Source organism: Trachurus japonicus, chromosome 4, assembly GCF_045865225.1.
Source record: "Trachurus japonicus isolate A0001 chromosome 4, Traja_1.0".
NCBI lineage: Eukaryota > Metazoa > Chordata > Actinopteri > Carangiformes > Carangidae > Trachurus > Trachurus japonicus.
The window spans coordinates 8,078,192-8,087,084 of record NC_140910.1 but is presented as its reverse complement, the minus strand read 5'-3'; the positions used below and the strand labels follow the sequence as shown (position 1 = coordinate 8,087,084).

At 41.3% G+C, this 8,893-nt stretch overlaps 1 protein-coding gene across 2 annotated transcripts in view; it reads left to right on the top strand.

The window, feature by feature from the left end:
- The first annotated feature begins 2,133 nt into the window (after positions 1 to 2,133).
- The window catches only part of cyfip1 (cytoplasmic FMR1 interacting protein 1), a 40,623-nt gene continuing 33,863 nt past the window's right edge, over positions 2,134 to 8,893 (top strand). For both annotated transcript variants that reach the window (XM_085773690.1, XM_085773689.1), the window contains exon 1: positions 2,134 to 2,369. The gene's annotated coding sequence lies outside the window, so the exon portion shown is untranslated. The remainder of the gene's footprint in view (positions 2,370 to 8,893) is intronic.

The following is an 8,893-nucleotide window of genomic DNA, read 5'->3' as shown; positions in this document are numbered from 1 at the left end:
GATATATGTTGTTATTCAACGTAATGAGACTATTTTATTTCTGCCTTTTTAAAGAGACTTGATGAACACATTTGTGAAAGCTCATGGAACCAATATATGAGCACAGGTTTTCAGTTTTGTTTTTTAAGACTATTAATTATTAACATTTAGTAAAATTTAATTTCTATTGATTTAGATTGTGTGGTTGAAAAATAGAGCTTATTGCATGTTGATTGTTGAAAAATTATTGTAACAGGTTAAATGAGAAAAACTGTTGAAACATTATCAACTGCGTTCATTTCTGCCAAATACGAAATTTACAGTCATTATATTTCTGATGATGTGGCAGTATTTGCAGTAAAGTAAGTGTATCTTCACTGTTAGCTCTGGTCTGTAGCCGTGAAACCTGAGCCTAATGAAGTTGTTGGCCCCTAGCAGTGTGTGTTCTTTATATTCCAATAATAACCTACAGTGGGCTGTGATTTAAAGGCTTTTTAAGAGTTGTCTGTACAGTCACTGTACAGACACAGTCATTGTTCCAGTTGGACCTCATGAGGTAAAGAAGCTAATGACTTTTCAAAGCGATAAATTGCAATGACTCATTGCACGAGCTGTACGGCTCCTGCGGCTTAAATCAAACTGACAACCTCCCATGACCATACAACATAGAATTGACTTGTTCCTTGCAATGGTGCCTTTCTTTTTTCATTCACTATGTGTGCTATAAGAGGGAGATTACACTCATCCTATTAGCCTGGTTTATCTTCGAGTCCAATAAGGGCAGCAAAGAGTCTCAGTGATTAGGATTCTTGTCTCACAGGCAACAAGATGGACCTGGGTGGCATTGAGATTATGATGTGCCACTTTTAATACAATAAGCGCTTCCGAAAAATTGATACCAGAAAATTAAAGGTGTTTTTTTGTGTGTGTGTGTGAGTGAGTAAAAATAAAGATGCTGCATAACTACCTATTCTACACATTTATTTATTTAATTAATTAATCATCGTTGATGATTGTTTATTATACTATTATTTTTATTTCCTGGTTTTCTTAATGCACACTATTTTCTGTAAACCAGTTTGCCTTGTATCCCTTTCTAAAGATAAGAATATTATATTACCAGAAAGCATTGCTTTCTTCTATTATCTTTATCTAGTTTCAGTTAATAGTAGTAGCAGTAGTAGTGCAATAGTTGGAGCTTTCTTCACAATTGCATGGAAGTTATAGCAGTGCCGCAGCTGTTTCTCACAAGAGTGCCTGCTTGACTTTTTATTTAGGCTAATTTTATCAAATAAATTAATAATGGAGAATTAAAACTAGAGGTAAATGAAAAATAGTTTTAGTGGCTATGTGGATCATAAAGTCCCATTCAGGCAGTAGTAGTAGTGTGAAATCAGCACTCAAGGTTCTTTCTAGTGGTGTTTTAGACTTGAAAAGAGACTATAAAATAGATAATTCATGTGTAACATTCATCAGTTTTCTTTAGCTGCAGATTTAAAACCTTTCAACTGTTACACTTACATGTAGGAGTTCAACCTTGTCTTCTACCTTTTTAACATTTCTACAGCTTTTAGATCTTAAAAATGCATGATAGTGTTATATGTTTCAGCGTCAGCCTTTTCAACATTCAGCTAATTTGGTTCAGCAGTGGCATTAAGCTTTCAGCATTCAAACACATTTTCTTCAGGAAATGCTTAGTTAATGAAAAATATTATTTATTTTTTAACTGTCACACAGCAAGAATACTGGCTGCTATAGATAGCCATAAGGTGCCCTATATTTTGTAGTAACCTGAAAAAATAGTGCAGTGAAGGGCGGCTATTAGTTTTTACTTTATAACAGAAACCCCTTGCCTTAAGCCATCTAAAACTGATACAGCTACATCCTACACATATGAATTAAAATTTGGGGAATAATAAAAGAAAACTGGAATTTGTTGACTTGAATATGTTTGTGAAGTGAAACCCATGCTGTGCCCCGTGCTGTGTGTAGCCGGGGTTGAGTTGACGGGGGTGGGGGGTTGGCACTAATAATCCCCCATACCCCCGGGGCAGCTTCTTACTGTACATTCCTTTGCCTTCACCTTTATCCTCCGCGTCCCTGCCCTAGTGGAGGAGCCTCGCACCGCAGCTGCTGCGAGTGGAGTTTCCTGTTGAGTTTCCCTGTTTGAGGGACAGGAACTCCCTGCTCGACTTCTCTCTCCCCCGCCCATGATAATAACAGCGACCGAGGAAAAGAGATTCCTCTGGCCCGACGACAGAGAGAAAAACTCGGATCAAGGAGCTCCGCACTCCGCCGGGCACCGCAGGGCTCAACACTCCCGGCTACATGGCGCTGTAACCTCGGCTGGAAGCGCAGAAGTTTTCCCCCTGTTAACCAACAAACTGCGGGTGAGTGGGAATGGTTCATGTCGAAGTGAGTTTCACGGTGTGTGTTTCCAGCTAAGTCAACTTCACCCACGGTGGGGGGAAAAAAGTTGTGTGGCGGTGTTTCGGGTGTAACCGTCCTAACGGCTCTCCGTTACCGGGGACCGTTTAAAAACAACAACACCACAAACAGCCGGTTGTTTCTGCTGGAGTTTAGAAAGTATGAGGCGGTTATCAGCTCGGTGCAATGCAAAGCCATTTTCCTGGCTCACTCGCTCACAGGCCCGAGCTGTGACTAATCTGAGGCCACGGCTCGGGGCAGGGATACAGCCATGACCACGGCTACATGTCGGAGGCAGCACTGGCACCGTTTAACAGAAAAGAAAAAGAAAAATCTGTTGGCATCGTTTTCTGTCGCTCTGAGTTTTGTTTCCGACCGGTTTGTAGTTGCAAATTGTGACCTGGGAGTGGAGAGGTACGTGTCCACCAGGTGTGAAAGCCACACTGGGACTTGAGTTTCTGTCAGACGTGTTAACTTAATCACAGTTACTGTCGGGATAGTGTAGGCTACGGAAATGATCCACTTTATTTCCTGGACATTTTCCTTTTCCGTGTCTGTTTGCTCCTTTGGGAATAGCAGGAAATTTGTTGCACTGTATTCCCCACCCTCCTGATGCTGCGTTCACTGCCCGGCTCACTCACTGTAAATACCAGTTCAGTCAGCCTACTTCAAACATTTGACATTTTTAACCTCACAGCCTACTGGTAAATATTTTTTTTGGGGGGGGGGAACTCATGGTATCTCATGGCAACTGCTGCATTTGATGTCCACTAGAAACAACTGGAAGCATGTGTGCCTGTTGTAAAATGAAGAGTCAAAACATTTTAGCATGAAGCTTCTGTTCATTGCTTCATGGCTGTGGTAGTCTCTTATCACTGTCAGCTTGGAGGACACGGAGGAAGGAAGGAGTGTGATGAGGCATGAAGATACTGTAGGTGAAACCACATGTTATTTTGGTGACAGCGGGTTGTTATTTTCTTTCTGTGGTTTTTATTTCTTCTTCAATGATATGGAGAAACCACACCAGTATGTTACAGCTTCAGTTACAGCACTCGTTTGCTTGATTCTCCACTGTTGTTTTGATCTCAATTGATCGCTGTTTTAAGTGATTCTGAACTGTGATTTAGAAGTGCATTTTGGGTCAAAGATAAGATTTCAGTTCATGTATGCACCACTGAGCAGCCAGGAAGTATTGTTATTTGTCACATTGTGTGTTTGGGGAAGTCATTGCCATGCATGGACTTCAAACTACCAACAGATTAATACTGCAGTGATAAGTGCTGCAGGTATGCAGTCCCTGCAAAATAAGTGCTAAAAAGGGGTTTTCACACCTCGACATAAGAGAACATGGTGAACTTCCTTCAGAATGGCATCGTTTGATGGAACTTGGTGATGAAATCACATTAAGAGGCTTTTGTTTTGTGTGTTGTGTTTTTGCCATTGCCAAGGAAACGTCAACGTTTTGTCTTCTGCAGAGCATCTGTTCTTCTTGTTGCATCTGTTTCTCACTTAAGTGGAATATTCACGTGGCTTCTTCATCGTCTTAATGTGAGATGTGGTATAGAAAAGTGTGAACTACTGGTATTTGTTTGTAGCAGAGCATGCCAGACGTGTCATCGTTTCATCTGACGGGACTAGACGACTGTAAAACATTCATAAAAGCAAACAATAATAATAACAATTCATTATATCCGACAGTTTTATTTTCCTTTGTTGATAATGGCGTGGCTTCACACAAATGACAAAAAAAAAGCTCCCACACTGACTGGGGTGTCCTGCTGTACATGTAGGTCCAGCTTTATTTGTGGAGGTTTTGAGATAACTGTCTTTAATATTTGTGCTGCCACTCTGTTGAGGCGAGTGGAATTTCATTTGTGCTGCTCACGCCACAGAAAAATTACAGTTGATAACAACGTGGCACCTCCTCACTTCCTATTTTGTATTTGATGGTCTCTTTACACCACTGGTGATCTCTCCTATGGGAGGGGAGCGGTGCTCATGCACGATTGTCTGTATCATGTTGGGGAAAATGTCAAAAGAGACAATAATTTGGTGGCAGCACGTCTTAAGAAACAATTTCCTGTGGCGTAGAGTAGTGGTGGCCAACCGTAAGATGAACTTAGTCATCCCTTCATCACCACAAACAGGCCATGTGGATTTAACAAAGTATATTGCTATAGTTTTTGTTTCTTCACCCAGTTTAATGTTCAGTGCTTTGGTTTGGTTTGTTGCTCTCTAGTGTCAGCAACCAGATGTTTAAACCTTTATTCCACTATTTCAACAACCTATTTCTGCTATTTATACATTGCATTTATACAATCATTCATCCTTTTACTTGTATCTTTTCAACCATTTATCATAGCATTGTTTTTAAAGGGATAGTTCAAATTTTGGCAAATTGGCCCATTGCCATAATCCTTATAGTGTTAGCAGTAGGTTCATTACCTTTAATTGTCAGTGCAAGCTATTTTTAGAACAGCGGAGCAGAGCTGCAAGCTGCTCAGAGCTACACTACGGAGGCTAATGGGATTTCTTGGTTTCCCTCATCAAACTCATCAAATACACAATCCAACAACTCCAAAACGCTCTGGTGGACAAGTTGAGAGTCATTATCGAGGTAAATTCATGCATAACAGCTGATGCGCGTTCCTGTCAGGGGCAGTTTTTCCGCAAGCAGTCTCTGCATTTGCCTCAAAAACAACTCTGTCTCGTAACGTTCCGTTATTATCTCATAGCGTGGTGAATGTGCAGGTCACAACTTGTCCACCAGAGCGTTTTGGAGGTATTGGATTGTGTATTTAATGAGTTTGATGAGGGAAACCAAGAAATCCCATTAGCCTCCGTAGCGTAGCTCTGAGCAGCTTGCAGCTCTGCTCCGCCATTCTAAAAATAGCTTGCACCGACAATTAAAGGTAACAAACCTACTCCTAAAACTATAGGGATTATGGCAATGGACCAATTTGCCAAAATGTTGAACTATCCCTTTAAATTAACCATTTCAACTAGGGATGCAAATTATCGAGTAATTCATTAATCGATAGTTGATAGACCTTAATCGATCGATGATCGATTAATTGATAAGCGGCGATTTTCCTGAGTACCTAAATTTAAGGGGAAAATTCCTTATGGACTTGACACTAGGTAGTTGTTAATTCTATTTTAAGAAGCACAGCACAATGAAAATGTTTAAAAGTTGCTACGTTATTTGGGACAGAGAGCTCTGAGGTTGAAAGTCCCTTATCCTAATGAGGAATGAAGGGTGAGGTGAGAGAGCTGCGGTTTCCCATTACAGCATTTTCGCAAAATAAAGGCGATATTTCTGAACTTCGAAAAGTGCTATTGCCAATTTCGCGGGTGTTTTCCATTGAAAGGTAATTTTTGCGAATGGAAGCCGTGAATGCGTCTTGCGTTTTCCTATGGTGACGGCAACTGCAAATTCTCAGCCTGCCGACTGCTGTTTGATGTTATTGTTATTAAACAAAGACGAAAACAGCGCATTGAGTGCTGGAAAGGCAAAGATCCCGTGTGGCGCTGCAGCGGCCACAAATAAGGACGCACTTCACACGGGCCAGTTTGTTCCGTACCTGTGCTGAAGCCCTGAAATCCCCCCCCGTCCCCCCGCTGGCCCGCACATCACACCACTCCAACCAAGCTGCTCAAGCAAGGCTGCCCTCCGTTGATATAGAGGGATTATGTTGCTTACCAACACAGCGGAAGTGCACTTTATTCTTTTTTTTTTACCTGACTGGCAGATAAGAACGGAGCCTTTTAAAAACAAACCAGCGGTGATGAGGCGCTGTCGCGCTGACAACAATATTGTGTCCACACACCGTACTGGTTTATGTGACCTTAAGGCTGACATGTCGGCGCCAGGAGGAGTGGGAGCGTGGAGCGAGGCCAGTCCTCCTTCAACCATGCAGGGGAAAAGGGGGAAATGATAGGAAAGGGTTTTCTAATTTATTGAGAAAACAATTGCCCAGGTCAGCAATGCATGACAATTAACAATGTGGTTCATTTGTCCCTCAAGTTACATAAACCAACACAGCTTGGACACACGCGCTGATTCTCCGCGGCACCGGCTAACGAGCGCTTTTTTTTTCTTTGCTTTTTTTTTTTTTAAATTAAGCTCCTAGGTAGCGACCGGCTCTAAACTACGGAGGATACTGTAAACCAGCGCGGATCCGGTGTTTTGTGTTTTCAAAGCTTGTCCGCCTGTGCTTGAGGCACCGGGTCGGTTATGCGCTTGCGTTCAAGGCCTGCATATAACAAAAACTCCTAGGCAGCTCCGTCTGTCGGCGGCTTTTTGACCATCGTTACTCACTCCGGTCGTCTGTGTGTTAGCGGTGGTACAGCCTGAGTCCCGTTTTATAGCTACAACAGGTAACAAGTGTTTGTCTCTTTTCACCTCCTCTCCCTCTCATCCCGTGTGGTGCTGCTGTGCGCAGCGATGCAACACGTTTTACACAGAGATCTGCTACATTTATGTCGGCTTTGCTTGTTTACAATTCTCACAAAAGTAAAATCTCCCAGTGAAAAAGGAACGATTAATTGCAAGTAATTTAATTTAATCGATTATTTAAATTCTTATATCGACAATTAATCGATAGTTGATTAATTGGGGTGCAGCACCTAATTTTCAACCATGGTTCCAGCAAGCTTTTGCAGTTATACGTCTCACTTACAGTCAATACGGTTTACATGGACACTTTGAAAAAAATGAATTATTGCCTTAATCCCGACTATAACTATAACAACTGAAGTGCATGTAAACACCTTAGTCCCGACTTGAATATCGGAGTTGTGAGAACTCCGATTTAAGACACCAGATAATACTGCATTGGAATTCGAATTTTCTCCGTCATGTATTAACGCCCTTAGTCGGAGTATTAACATGCAATGCATTGTGCTATTGATATTTCTTTTCACTTTATGATTTCATTTGTGGCGCATGCTCCACAACCGTTTAGGAAGGGACGCCACCAAGTGGAGCTGAGAAGCCACCCAAACACCGGCCAAAGTAAAGGAAATAAAAAAAGGAAGCCCGTAATCCTATTCTCAGCACGAATCCGGCCAAGAAGAACGCAATCTGGTCGGATTCTGCAGTTGAGAATTTGATTATTAAAGCTTAAAGTTGTTTATATTCAGTTTTTTACAGAGTGGTGACAGAAAAGTCAACTGGACAAGTGGGGAGTATTAATCGCTTGAACAACAACCGGGTTGACGCCTCAGGAGGGGGCGGACCCCGTCATTATTTCGATTTTTCTCAGTTGCATTCAGTGAGACAAGGGACAGAAGTCCAACTTCACGCCAAAAATTGAATTTTGAGCATAGCTCTGATTAAGCTCCTGCATGTAAATCGTTACTGACTGAAGTATTTCAACCATTTAATCCGTTTGTGTCTAAAAATCACTACCTTGGTTATAGTTCACTCAGGAATTTGGACAGAAATAAATAGTAAGTAGTAAGTAAATGTAGTGCACTGTAGTGGATGGGTGAGTTTGAACACAGTCTATATTAGTTAGCTGTCTATGTTAAACCCTTTATCCATTAGTCTATGCACTACTAGTATTTTTCCTCCATGTTTCCCTTACTTGTAAGCTAACCATTTAGCTTTCCTCTGCTAATTGGTGGTGTTCACAACACTGTCAGCTGCAAGCTTGTGGTGTTGGTTGTCACAGGCTGACTCATATTAAGTGGGCGCTATCCGCATATATTTATCTGTATCTAATGCTGAATAATATTATTTGTCTCACTAGTCCAAGCAGCTAATCTTTTGTCAATTGTTTACCTTTTTGGCAAATGACCAAAACAATGGTTTTAAGCTTTCTGGAATCACAGGTCCATGAGAAAACAGACAGGTTCTTCTTTCTTAACAGACTGTTTGGCATGGTGGACAACTAGTCTTCTTCTTTGTTTTTCTTTATTTATCTCTTGATCCCCTTTTTCCCCAATTTTTGTCTCTGGAGCATTGGACCCCAGTCCTGGTGTGATTTCAAAGAGGCTTAAGAGGTGTATTACTGGCCCATCATTATTATTAGTTTTTGCATGTTAACTTGGCTTGGGTTTGGCCTCTGCGTGACACACCTTAGGTTACCTACAATGGCCTAAGCTCCTTACTGTGTAATTACGGGTGGAAGCCCCTACAAACACATGGTGGGCAGCTTCCGCAACAGCGCTGTATAATGGGCCCCATCAACCTGGCAGACTAAATAACATACTTGGAAGACTCATAGGCTCTTCTAATTTGTGTCTTTGTACTCCTCTTAAGAAAGAGAAGGACACATCTAGACTGCAGTGTAAAACAGGGAAACATGTGCAACTGAAGCAAATCCACACAAGGTTCCCTTTTTTTGTGTAATGGACATGGTGTCCGTTTGTAAAGTTGACAATGACATTCAGTTGCAGTAAATTTTTTTTTTTTAAGTTCTACTGTTTAAAATTTAAACTAACTACATTTAAATAGAGACATTTTGCTTTAAGCAAAAAA